Source organism: Oryctolagus cuniculus, chromosome 15 (assembly GCF_964237555.1).
Source record: "Oryctolagus cuniculus chromosome 15, mOryCun1.1, whole genome shotgun sequence".
Taxonomy (NCBI): Eukaryota; Metazoa; Chordata; class Mammalia; order Lagomorpha; family Leporidae; genus Oryctolagus; species Oryctolagus cuniculus.
This window is the reverse complement of record NC_091446.1, coordinates 58,688,554-58,700,915: the sequence shown is the minus strand read 5'-3', so window position 1 is coordinate 58,700,915 and position 12,362 is coordinate 58,688,554. Positions and strand designations below refer to the sequence as shown.

General features: G+C 38.1%; 1 protein-coding gene across 5 annotated transcripts in view; it reads left to right on the top strand.

Moving 5' to 3' along the window:
• CTNNA3 (catenin alpha 3) overlaps window positions 1–12,362 on the top strand; it is a 1,675,875-nt gene that overhangs the window by 1,006,772 nt on the left and 656,741 nt on the right. The window lies entirely within an intron of this gene.

Sequence of the window (12,362 nt, the reverse complement as noted above, 5' to 3'; positions counted from 1 at the left end):
ATTCAGTAAATAGAAGAAAAAAATATTGTTTCTCAACAGTAGAGACCAGGGCTATAAGCAATCATTGAATCTCAAAATGTCAATTTTGCTCATATGTATTGAATTTTTTGTATTCTTAGTTGTCACAGGCCAGAGAAAACATACGGTGTTTGTGTTTTGGGGATGGGCTTCTTTCATCAAGTGTAATAGTTTTCAGTTGTATCCATTTTGTTGGAAAAGACAGGATTTCATTCTTTTTATGGTTGAGTCGTACTCCACAGTGTGTGTGTGTATGTGCGCATGCGCGTGTGTGTGTGTATATATATCACATTTTCTTTATCCATTCTTCATTTGATGGACATCAGGGTTGATTCCATATCTTAGCTATTGTGAACTGAGTTTTAATAAACATGGTGGTATAGATAACTTTTATATGCTAATTTCATTTAGCTCAGTTAAATTTCCAGGAAGGGGTTGGCTGGATCTTACAGTAGATCTATTTTCAGCTTTGTGAGGCACATCATGCTGTCTTCCATGGTGGCTGTACTGGTTTACATTCCCACCAACAGTGGACTGGAGTACCTTTCTCCCTACGTCATTGCCCTCCTTTATCGTTTCTTGATTTCTGTATGAGAGCCTTTCTAACTGGAATGAGGTGAAAACCCATTGTGTTTTTTTTTTTTTTCCCTTTAGTTGATGGCTGGTGTACTGAGCATTTTTTCCATGATTGTGTTGGCCATCTAGAATTCTTCTTTTGAAAAATGCCTGTTCAAGCTCTTTAATGATTCATTTGAAAGGAACAAGTAGTTCGGATCCAAATTTGAATAAAAGTGTAATGCGTGGATAAGATCTGAAAAAGAAATGTGGAGCATATTAAAATCTCTCAATCATGTGCACCATCACCTTCCATGTACTGCTGTTTCAGATTGGCAGACACGCACTTCTCATGCACAGAATGCCGTTAGCACTCCAAACAAATTAACTGTTAATTCATTATTATGATAAATTGGGGATGGTCTTATTTTGATGCTGACAGTAGGCCTTAATTATTTTATATTTTAAAATTGTTTTTATTAGATTTTGGATTAGCATGTAATACCTGTAAATTTTATGGCGTACAGTGCAATATTTCATTGGATAGTCACAATGAAACTGTATCATACAATATAATTAGTCTTTTTTGCTATTATATTAAAGAAAGATGAGGTAAAAACAGTGCCATATTCCTCTTTTGTGAATTATTAACCATATTTGTGAATCATCATTTTAAATTTAACAGCATATGAGACAATGAAAACTTTTTTCTACTTAGCAGCGTTTCTTTGTACTTGATCGTTTTATATCTGTATTTTCTGGAAACACTATTTTTAAATCGTTCCGCATCTGTAGGCTTTACAGTAAGTGTTGTGATTAATATAATCCTCTTGATTAGTATTAAAAATTCATAGACATGTATGGAAAGTTTTTATTGAAAATGAACATTGTTTTATTTTTCTGGTTATAAAAATGATTCATTCCCATTATGATAAGGTAAGTTATAAATTTTAAAAGTCTGAAAAGGAAATTGCCATTCCTCATGAATAATCACAATTACTATTTTGGTAAGTATAATTTTAAGTGTCACAATTTCATATACACAAATCCATCATCTTTAATAAATGAGATCATTATGTGTTCTGTTTACTTTTTCATTGGCATTTTTCCATGTCAATATGTATAAAACTTTATCAGTCACCTTTTTTGTAAGTTAGAAAACTAATTTCACTATTGATATCATGAAAAAAATGCTAGGAATTTCAGTCAATGTAGAAGTGTATTGTTAAAAGGATGTGCTTCTCTTCACAGTAATAGGAATCCTGCTTCCTTTCACATCTAGTAATTTATGCTAACAGTTGGGATTTGTCATGGGAGATTTTATGCTTTGAATTATACATAATTATATAGAAATAATTTAAATATTATCACACTTTACCCATATTCTGCATTTTTTTCCGCTGAAGAACTATATACTTGAGATATTTTATGTCAACAGAGTTTTATTCCTTTTTATTTGTGGAATCATAGTTCTATTAACTTATTTCCCGCTGATAAATATATAGATTTCATTTTACAAATAGTTTCCCTGCGGCTGAATGCAAGGACATTAATTTAAATTGCTGCAGTTCTGCACATTTTAAATTTTCTGGATAAACCTAAGTTAACCTCTGAGAATTTGGCCACTTACTTACCAACTGCTTTCCCATGTCTTCAGCAATATTGGAAAATACATATTTTTTTTTAAATAGGAAACTCTGGCTATAGTTAATTAATTGTGACAAACATTTCATACTAACATAAGATGTTAACAATAGGAGAAATTGGAAGTGTGGTACATAGGAACTGTTTGTACTGTGCAGTTTTTGTTTTATAAGTTTAAAACAATTCTGAAGTTAAAAGTTTTAAAAATAGAACAATTGGTCGGCGCTGCGGCTCTCTAGGCTAATCCTTCACCTTGCGGCGCCGGCACACAGGGTTCTAGTCCCGGTCGGGGCGCCGGATTCTGTCCCAGTTGCCCCTCTTCCAGGCCAGCTCTCTGCTGTGGCCAGGGAGTGCAGTGGAGGATGGCCCAAGTCCTTGGGCCCTGCACCCCATGGGAGACCAGGCTAAGCACCTGGATCCTGCCATCGGATCAGCGCGGTGCGCCAGCTGCGGCGGCCATTGGAGGGTGAACCAACGGCAAAGGAAGACCTTTCTCTCTGTCTCTCTCTCTCACTGTCCACTCTGCCTGTAAAAACAAAAACAAAAAAACAAAAAACAAAAAAAAAAGAAAAATTAAGTATTGCTAAACTAATAACCAAAGTGTCATTTTATTAGTTGGGTTTCCTGTGAAATAAACAAGTAAGATTGGGAACTTTTTCTCTTTGTCATTATGTTTCATATGTGAAGTATATTTAAAGATTTTATCCATTTTTAAATGTTTATTATTGATATTTAAAAGCTAATAATACCTATGGATAATTTATTATAGTATATAAATATTTTCTAAACTTTGTTATTTTTCTTTATGTATTTTCTGTACTTTGGCTTGAAACATTTTTTAGAGTCATTGAAATAGTCTTTTAAAAATGTTTATTTATGGGACTAGTGCTGTGGTGTAGTAGATAAAACTGCTGCCTGCAGTGCTGGCAACCCGTATGGGTGCCTGTTCGAGTCTCGGCTGCTCCGCTTTGGATCCAGCTCTCTGTTAATGGCCCAGGAAAGCAGTAGAAGATGGCCCAAGTCCTTGGGGCCCTGCACCCACACGGGAGACTTAGAAGAAACTTCTGCCTCCTGACTGGATCGGCTCACCTCTGGCCGTTGTGGACATTTGAGGAGTGAACCAGTGGATGGAAGGCCTTTCTCTCTGTGTTTCTCCCTCTCTGTATCTCTGCTTCTCAGATAAATAAATAAAACTTTTAAAAAGATGTTTATTTGTTTCATGTGCTTGAAAGACTTAGTAACAGTTAGAAAGGGATCTTTTCTTTGCTGGTTCACTCCCCAAATGTCCACGACATCCAGGGTTGGGTCAGGCTGAAGCCAGGAGCCCAGAACTCCATCCAGGTGCACTGAGTCTTCTCATCCCGAAATACAATATTTCTTCCCATTCCTTCAGTCATTATTTTGCATCATTAAGTGAAATTTAATGTAATACTCAATTTAGCATATATTTCTACATTTCTTAATAGGTATATATATATATATTGCTATGAAATTTATAATACTAGTTGCTACTATGATATAAATTTTGCTTAAAAACTTTTATGTTGATTCTAGCTGATATAAATATATATATTAATAATGTATGTTATTCATCCTATATTCATTCTGTATGAAGCAATGTTACTGACTACTCAGTAGTAATAAAATAATCTTGTATATTCTAGGTAGAAAATTTTGTCCCTGGAATTAAAAAAAAATCCTTTTTTTTAATAATACTTGTAGCTATCATTTATTCTTGTTTAAGTTTCATTCACTAAAACCTCAAATAAAATGTTTAAAATCCCAGTAATAGGGAGAATACTTAATCTTGACTTTGAGCATAATATTTGCCATAACTTTATTCATAGCTCTCTTGATAATTTTGCTTTGTTTTTCGTTTATAAGAATAGGCATAAAACTTATTAAATGCTATTTCAAAATCTAATGAAATCTGGTAAGATAAAGAATTTATTAAATTTCCTAATGATGAATTCTGTGTTTATTCCTAGGGTAAGCTACATTGTCATGCTCTACTACATTCTTCTATTAAATGGTTAGATTCAGTTGGATAATATTTTATTTATGAATGTATGTTTAATAAGAAAGTTGTCTGACAATTCTGCTTTCCTATATAATTTTGTTACCAATTAGAAAAGCAGGAATACATAATTATTCAAATAGAATAGTAGTGGAAATCAGATCAATCTGTTCTTAATGAGATAATTAACTGAAGACAGATAAATAGTTACTTTTTGCAAAGCTATCAGACAGGATTTTATGACTTGAGATTCATAGTTTTAGAAGCATCTTGAGATGTAAAGCTCAAGAGAATTTGGAATTTCTTGATAATAATTTGTCTCCATTAAACCACTCTGACTACTGTTGCCTTTATGAGATTGTGTTACCTCTAGCTTTCTATTGTACGTAGAGACTACATTTTATTCTTTGGCCCTGTGGAGTGTCCCTTTAAATAGAGTGTGTCTCTAAGATTTGAGTTTCACTGTCTTTGACCTCTTTGATTGCCCTGGCAGCTCCCAACCCACATAACAGGTGCATAATCAATATTGTTATTTGGTGAAACTGTTTCCTTGCACCTTGCTATGCACTTTCATGGCAGAGTTCTATTAGTTTACTATTCTACAGAACTCAAAATATATGGTCATTTCTTATTACTACTAGGCTGCAAAGCAACACTGTTTCACCAGGAGAAATAGAGGGGTCGACTTGTTTAGCCAGAGGTCACTTGGATGCAAACATGTGGCAAGCACAGACACTGTTCTTCAATTCTCAGATTCAGTCCCAGATCTCCGGGCTAGGCTCTCTTAGAAGCAAAGCATGCCCTGCATTCAGAAAGACACTAAAGCTCCTGGGTTTCTTGATGGGAGTTATTGCACCTTGTCTCCATCTGCCACTCTCACCAGCATTTGGCAGCCAGCTTGGGTCTTAGGAAGAGTTATTTTACTTGACTAAAAATAAATAAATTAAAAGCTACATCAGGAGCTATTCAGTAATTTTCAATTTGATACGTTAAAGTAAAACTTGAAAGAAGCTGCCCACTCCCCCGTACACAGCCTTGTTAGGTGTGGTGACCACACTAGAAGTGAAGCATACTGTCTGAGCCTTTGTGGAATGCAAATGAATTTCAAAGGGAAATTTCATTCTCCTTTCTTGTTCTGAATTTCTGATGCTGTCTCTTCCCTCCAAATTCCATTTTTCTCTTTGCCTCATCTTCATCTAAGATTATATATTTTAAGCATATTGATGCATGTAGTGTACTTATTTATTCATCGAAGAACTATTTATTGTTTGGCTACCATATGTTAGGTGCCAGGTGCTGATGGTTAAATGAGAAGCAAACACAGGTGAGACTCCTACTCTTAGAAATCGGGGTGTTGGCACTAATGAAATAATCATCAGTAATGCACAATTAAGCACTAAGAATCATGCTCTGAAGAAAAATACCTCACTTGGATCTAGGGTATAGTATTGGTGGAAATCTTTGCATGAAGTTCTAAGTGGTAAAAGGGTGACTTTGAAGAAGAAAGAAAATTCCAGGCTAGAAAGAATACCACATGTAAATGTCCTGTGATCAAAGGAAGCATTGATATCCAAAAATACATTGATGCAGCTGAAGCAAAGACAGAAAAAGAACTGCGCAATGAGTCTTGGCCCAAACTGTAAAAGAGCTGGTAGGGAAGAGCTTCTGACATAGGAATTGGGAAATGATTACGGAGAGAACAAATTTTCGTGTCAAAATATTTGTTGCTTGTAGTATGGTGAACGTATTGTAGAAAAGGAACATCTGTTGACAATAAAGTCTAAAAATGGGGAAAATAATGAAAAAAATTGAAAACCTTCACTAGGATAGAGGGCAACAAAAGCACATTAGTCAGGAGATGATCAAAAGTCGTGGATAGATGTGGGAATGGAGGGAGTGAGCATTGTCCAGGTAGCCTGAAGATTCATGGGCCACCTTACCACTCACACAGGCCTTTGTCCACATGACAGTAGTTTCGTCATCATTCCAATTACTCTGAGAATCATTAGTGAGATTCTGTTTGTGTAGCTGAGTAAATGAATGTTTTCAGTGATGGCTTACTTAAACTCGCAGCATTTAAATTTGATATCATTCTATTTTAATTTTAAATGTTTTACTTCAGAACAGTTTTTAAAACTAAAAAAGGATGAATTCATTTGGAGGCAAAAATTTTGAGATCCATACATTGTTTTTTCATAATATACACTTTGCAAAAAGTTTATCCTTTTTTACATTTTGTTTAAAAATGTTTTCAATGCTTTATTGTTCATGTCAATGTAATACTGATACAAAGAAAACAGATTCAGTGTAGGTCATAGATAAAATTCTGATAACAAAATGATATTCTGTTTCTCTTCCACCCTCCCCCCTCTTGTTTCTCTTTCTTCTTTCTTTTATAGTTTTTGAGATAACATATTTTTAATTAACATTACAGTGAAGGGATTTCTGCCCCACTAAATAAAGAGATCAACGAGTAAAAAGTAAAAAGGCCTTCATTCAGTGGTAATATGGACAAGATCTATAAACAATGATCACATGGAAAAATGGGCATTTCACCAACTTCATAAAATTTAAAATAATCATAGATCATTAAAATTATGGTAGTATAAATTTTTAACCATTGGTTTAACAGCAATATAAAACAAAATTTGACAAAAATATATTTGTAGCAATACTGATACACAGGAATCTTCTATGGGATTTTGTTGATTTTTTTCTTCTTTAAATTTTAGTTCCCACATATAAGGGAGAATATGTGGTATTTGTCTTTCTGTGTCCAGCTTATTTCACGCAACGTGATGCCCCTATTGCATTCATTTTACTGCAAGTAGTAGAAATTCATTCTTTTTTACAGCTGAATAATATTCCATTGTGTATATATATCACATTCTCTTTATCTACCATCTGGTGATGAAAACTTTGATTCTATGTTTTGGCTGTTGTGAACAGTACTACTATAAACATGGTAGTACAGGAATCTCTTTGATACAACATGTTCATATCTTTTAGATATATACACAGAAATAGAATTGCTGAGTCATATGACAAGTCCATTTCTAGGGTTTGTTTTGTTTTTAAGAGATATCCAGGGTCTCCCACTGTGGCGCACTGGGTTAAGCCAGAGCCTGCAATGCATCATTCCATATGGGTGCTGGTTCGAGTTCTGGCTGCTCCCCTTCCAATCCAGCTCCCTGCTAATGCACTTGGGAAAGCAGAGGAAGATGGCCCGAGTCTTTGGGCCCCTGCACCCACATGGGAGTGCAGGATGAAGTTCCTGATTGCTGGCTTCAGCCTGGCTCAGCCCCAGTCATTGTAGCTACTAGGGAAGTGAACCAGCAGATGAAAGATTCTCTCTCTCTTTCTTCTCATCTTCCTCCACCACCACCTCCTCTTCTCTCTGTAACTCCGCCTTTCAAATAAGTAAATATTAAAAAAGAATACCCATACTGTTTTCAATGGTAGCTGTACTAATTTACATTTCCACCAACACTGTCTAAGTGTTCTCCTTTCTCCACATCTTTGCTAGGATTTGTTATTCTCTATCTTTTGGATAACAATCATTCTGATGGAGATCAAGTGATATCTCATTGTGGTTTGATTTACATTTCCCTGATGGCTAGTGATGTTAAGCATTTTTTCAATGATTTGTTGGCCATTTGTATTTCTTCTTTTCAGAACTATCATTGAAGTCTTTTGCCCATTTCTTAATTGGATTGTTTCTTGTTGAGTTTTTAAAGTTGCTGATATATTCTGCATATTAATCCTTTGTTTAGGTAGCTTGCATTTTTTTCTTCCATTTTGTTGGATATGTATTCACTTTGTTGATTGATTACTTTACTATGCAGAAGCTTCTAGGCTTGATATAGTCTCATTTGTTTAGTTTGCTTTTGTTACCTGTGCTTTGGGGGCCTTATACAAGAAATCATCCCTACATCCATGTCTTAGACAGTTTCCCATATGTTTTTATCCAGCAACTTTGTAGTCTCAGGTCTTAAATTTAGGTCTTTGATCCATCTTATGTTGATTTTTGTATATGGTGAGAGATGTGGATCTACTTTCATGTTTCTACATGTTTATATATCTAGTTCTGCAGACACCATTTGTTGAAGAGATTAACCTGCTCCACTGTTTGTTAGGTCCATCTGTTCAATAGTATGGTTCCAACTTGACGAATCTTTATTGATTTTTCTGGCTGGATAATCTGTCCATTGATGAAAATGAGGTGTTGAAGTCCCCCACTATTTTGTATGGGAGTCTATTTCTCCCTTTATGTCTAATAGTATTTGCTGTATATATCTGGGTTGTCTTGCATTGGGTATATATATTTTTATGATTTTTTAAAAATTATTTATTTATTTGAGAGGCAGAGTTACAGACAGGGAGAAGGAGAGACAGAGAGAAAGGTCTTTGATCTGCTGGTTTACTTCGCAAATGGTGGTAATAGCCGCAGCTGGGCTGATCCCAAGCCAGGAGCCAGAAGCCTCCTCCAGGAATCTCATGCAGGAGCAGGGGCCCAAGCACTTGAGACATCTTCCACTGCTTTCCCAGGCCATAAGCAGGGAACTGGATCAGAAGGGGCAGCTGGGACATGAACTGATGCCCATATGGCATGCCAGCATTGCAGGCAGAGGTTTAACCTAGAACACCACAGTGCTAGCCCCGTATTTTTGTGATTCTTACATCTTGCTGAATCAAAACTTTATCAAAATATGTCTTTGTCTTTTTTTACTGTTTTTTTTTTTTTTCCCCCACAGGCAGAGTGGACAGTGAGAGAGAGAGAGAGAGAAAGGTCTTCCTTTGCCATTGGTTCACCCTCCAATGGCAGGAGCCAGGTACTTATCCTGGTCTCCCACGAGGTGCAGGGCCCAAGGACTTGGGCCATCCTCCACTGCACTCCCGGGCCACAGCAGAGAGCTGGCTTGGAAGAGGGGCAACTGGGACAGAATCCGGCACCCCGACCGGGACTAGAACCCGGTGTGCCGGCGCCGCAAGGCGGAGGATTAGCCTATTGAGCCACGGCGCCGGCCATGTTTTTTGTTTTTTTTTTTTAATTTAAAATCTGTTTCATCTCATAAGAGGATAGCTACTCCAACTTGTCTTTGGTTTCCATTTGCCTAATGTATCTTTTTCCTACTCTTTACTTTCAGTCTATGTGCATCTGTATTTTTGCAGTAGGTTTGTTGTAGATGGAATCTAGTGGGTTCTTGTTTGTGTGTGTGTGTGTGTGAGTGTGTGTGTTTTAAATCTTCAGCCAACCTAAGTCTTTTAGGTGTTGAATTTAATCCATTTATATTCAAGGTTAGAATTGATATATAAGAACTGCCATCCATCATTTTGTTGGTTGCATGCTGGTTTTACCTGCTCTGTTAGTCTGTTTGGTGGTTTCATGTGTTTTTACGATGTTTACTTCTAATGTAAGACTCCTTACAGCATTTCTTGTAAAACTGGTCTAGTCGTGGTGAATTGTCTAATTTTGCGTATCTGGAAAGTATTTATTTCTCCTTCTAGAAGATACCTTAATTTGGATATAATCTTGACATTATCCACTCTCTTAGGGCTTGTAACATTTCTGCTGAGAAGTCTTGTGTTAATCTAATTGGTTTTCCTTTACCTGTAACTTGACATTTTTCTGTTATTGTCTTCAGGATTCTCTCCTTGTCCTTAGCTTTTGACAGTTTGGCTGCAGCAGGCCTTGGAGAAGATCTTTTTTGTTTGACTTCTGCTTGTGTTCCTTTAATCTTCCTGTATGTGGATGCCCGTGTCTCTTTCAAGGCCTGAGGAATTTTCAACTATTTAGCAAGTTCTCAATATCTTTGTCCATCTCTTCTCCTTCAGGAATACCCACTATAGCAATTGGTCATTTAATGGTATCCCAAATTTCACAGACTTTCTCCATTTTTTAAATTCTTTTCCCTTTATTTTTCTCTGATTGGATTGTTTCAAAGTCTTGTCTTCAAGCTCAGAAATCCGTTATTCCACTTGGCCTATTCCACTGTTAAAGCTCTCAATCATAATATTTATTTCACTGATTGAAGATTTAATCTCCAAAATTTCTATTTGGTTCTTTTTAATGCTCTCTATCTCCTTAGTAATATTTTCATTCATGTCACTCGTTGATTTTCTCATTTCTTTAATCTGTATTCTGTTGCATCACAATGAGTTTCCTTTTTAATTCTATTTCTGACATTTCATAAATTTCCTTAAGATCAGTATTTAATTTTGGAGAATTATTGTGTTCTTTTGCTGGTGTCATGCTACAGTGCTTTTTAATGTCTCCTGTCTCTATGCTGATATCTGCATATCTGGTATAATAGTCCCTTCTTCTTAATGGAGCAGGTTTTCTTGGAAAACATGGTTTAGATGGAATCAAGGGTATCACCTGGCTTGTTGGTTTGCCTCTGGCACTAGGAGTATGCAGAAATATAACCTCCGAGTGATTTCTTTTGCTATAATCTATGTCAACTATATCAATAAGTGACATTGTGGTCTAGCCTGCTGCAGTTATTAGGGTTAGGAGAGTGGCTTGGTGTCAGTCACACTGGAGATTATGATAACCAGAGCCTTGTTCCTGGTGCTGAGGGAGACAACAGAGGCTGTCTGCTAGTCCCACTGCCAAGGCCAAGTGATGATGGGGCTTCTGGCACCAGTTGCAATGCTCTAGGACTGTGTGATGTGGATGGATCCTTCCTCAGGTATTGCTAAGAGTGCAGCTGGTGCTGTGGTTTATAACCCCAACAACCCTAGTCCTGGGACTGGGGGATGTCAGCTGAACCCTGCCCCTGTCCCCAAGGTAGACAGGAGATTTTCCTCTGGTAGGTATGGATCCAGAGATTTGCAATGCAGGTAGGTCTTCCTAGGTCCACCGGGTAGATTCTGGTGGGATTGAAGAAATTAGAACAGATTGTTCCAGTCCTGGTGTTTCAGGGTACAACGGGTTCATAACCCAGATCTCCCAGCATTGGAGTGGATGTGGATTTTTTTTATGGGCTGCTTCTGGTGCTATCCCCAAGAAGGTAAAGAAACTAAAATTGAGAGAGTGTAGCTCTGGGGCCAAAGCCCCAAAAAATCCCACAGTTGTAGAATGCAGGGGAAATGTCAATACAGTTTGCCCTATCTCTGACCCTGTTTGCTTCTGGTAGCTCTGGTGCAGACATCAGTTGCATGAATTTTCACAGCCAAGCGCCCTGTGGGGTGGGTGAGGGCAGGGAGACGATGTGACTTCCCTTCTCAGAGGCCAGCAGTTGCTCAGGTCCCAGTCAGCTCCCCAGGCTGAAGTTACAGTCAGTGGGTGACTGAAATTCTCTGTCAGCTACAGCCGCAGTGGGCAGAGCATGCAGCAATTTCTTCCTGTCTTGACTTGAATTCAGATGGTGACTGACAGCTGGCTGCACCATGTGGCCAGCCGCAGTAGCAGCCTGGTCCCCTTTCTTCACTGTCTAAAAATCTTTGTTCTTTTTATTACATCTCCACTGAAGATTTCTGTCAGATCCCTAAATTTGTTTGTGTTTCTCCCCTCTTCCCCTCCCCTCTTCCTGTCCCCCTAGCCCTCCCTCTCCCCCTCTCCCCTCCCTCCCCCTCTTCCCTCCTTCCCTCCCCTTCCCCTGTCTCTCCCCCTCCCCCCTCCCTCCCACTTCCCCTCCCTGCCTCCCCTTCCCCTTCCCTCTCCCTCTCCCCCTTTCCTTCTCCCCCTCTCCCTCTCCTCCTTTCCCTCTCCCCCTTTCCCTCTCCCCTTCCCCTCCCTCTCCCCTTCCCCTCCCTCCCTCTCCCCTTCCCCTCCCTCCCTCCCTCTCCCCCTCCCTCCCTCCTCCTTCCTCTCCTACCACTCCTCCCCCTACCCCCTTCCCCTACCCCCACCCCTTTCTCTCCCTCTCCCTCCCCCAGCTATGCCACAGAACTGGCCCTGCTGCTCTAATTAACATTTTAACCAACAGTGCATAAGAGTCTCCCTTTGTCCACATCCTTACCAGCATTTGTTATTTTCTGTCTTTTTGATAATATCCATTCTGATAGGGGTGAAGTGATACCTCATTGTGCTTTTGATTTGCATTGCCTTATTCCTAGGGATATTGAGCATCTACACATATTCGTTGTCATTTGTATTTCTTCTATTGAGAACTATTTATGTATA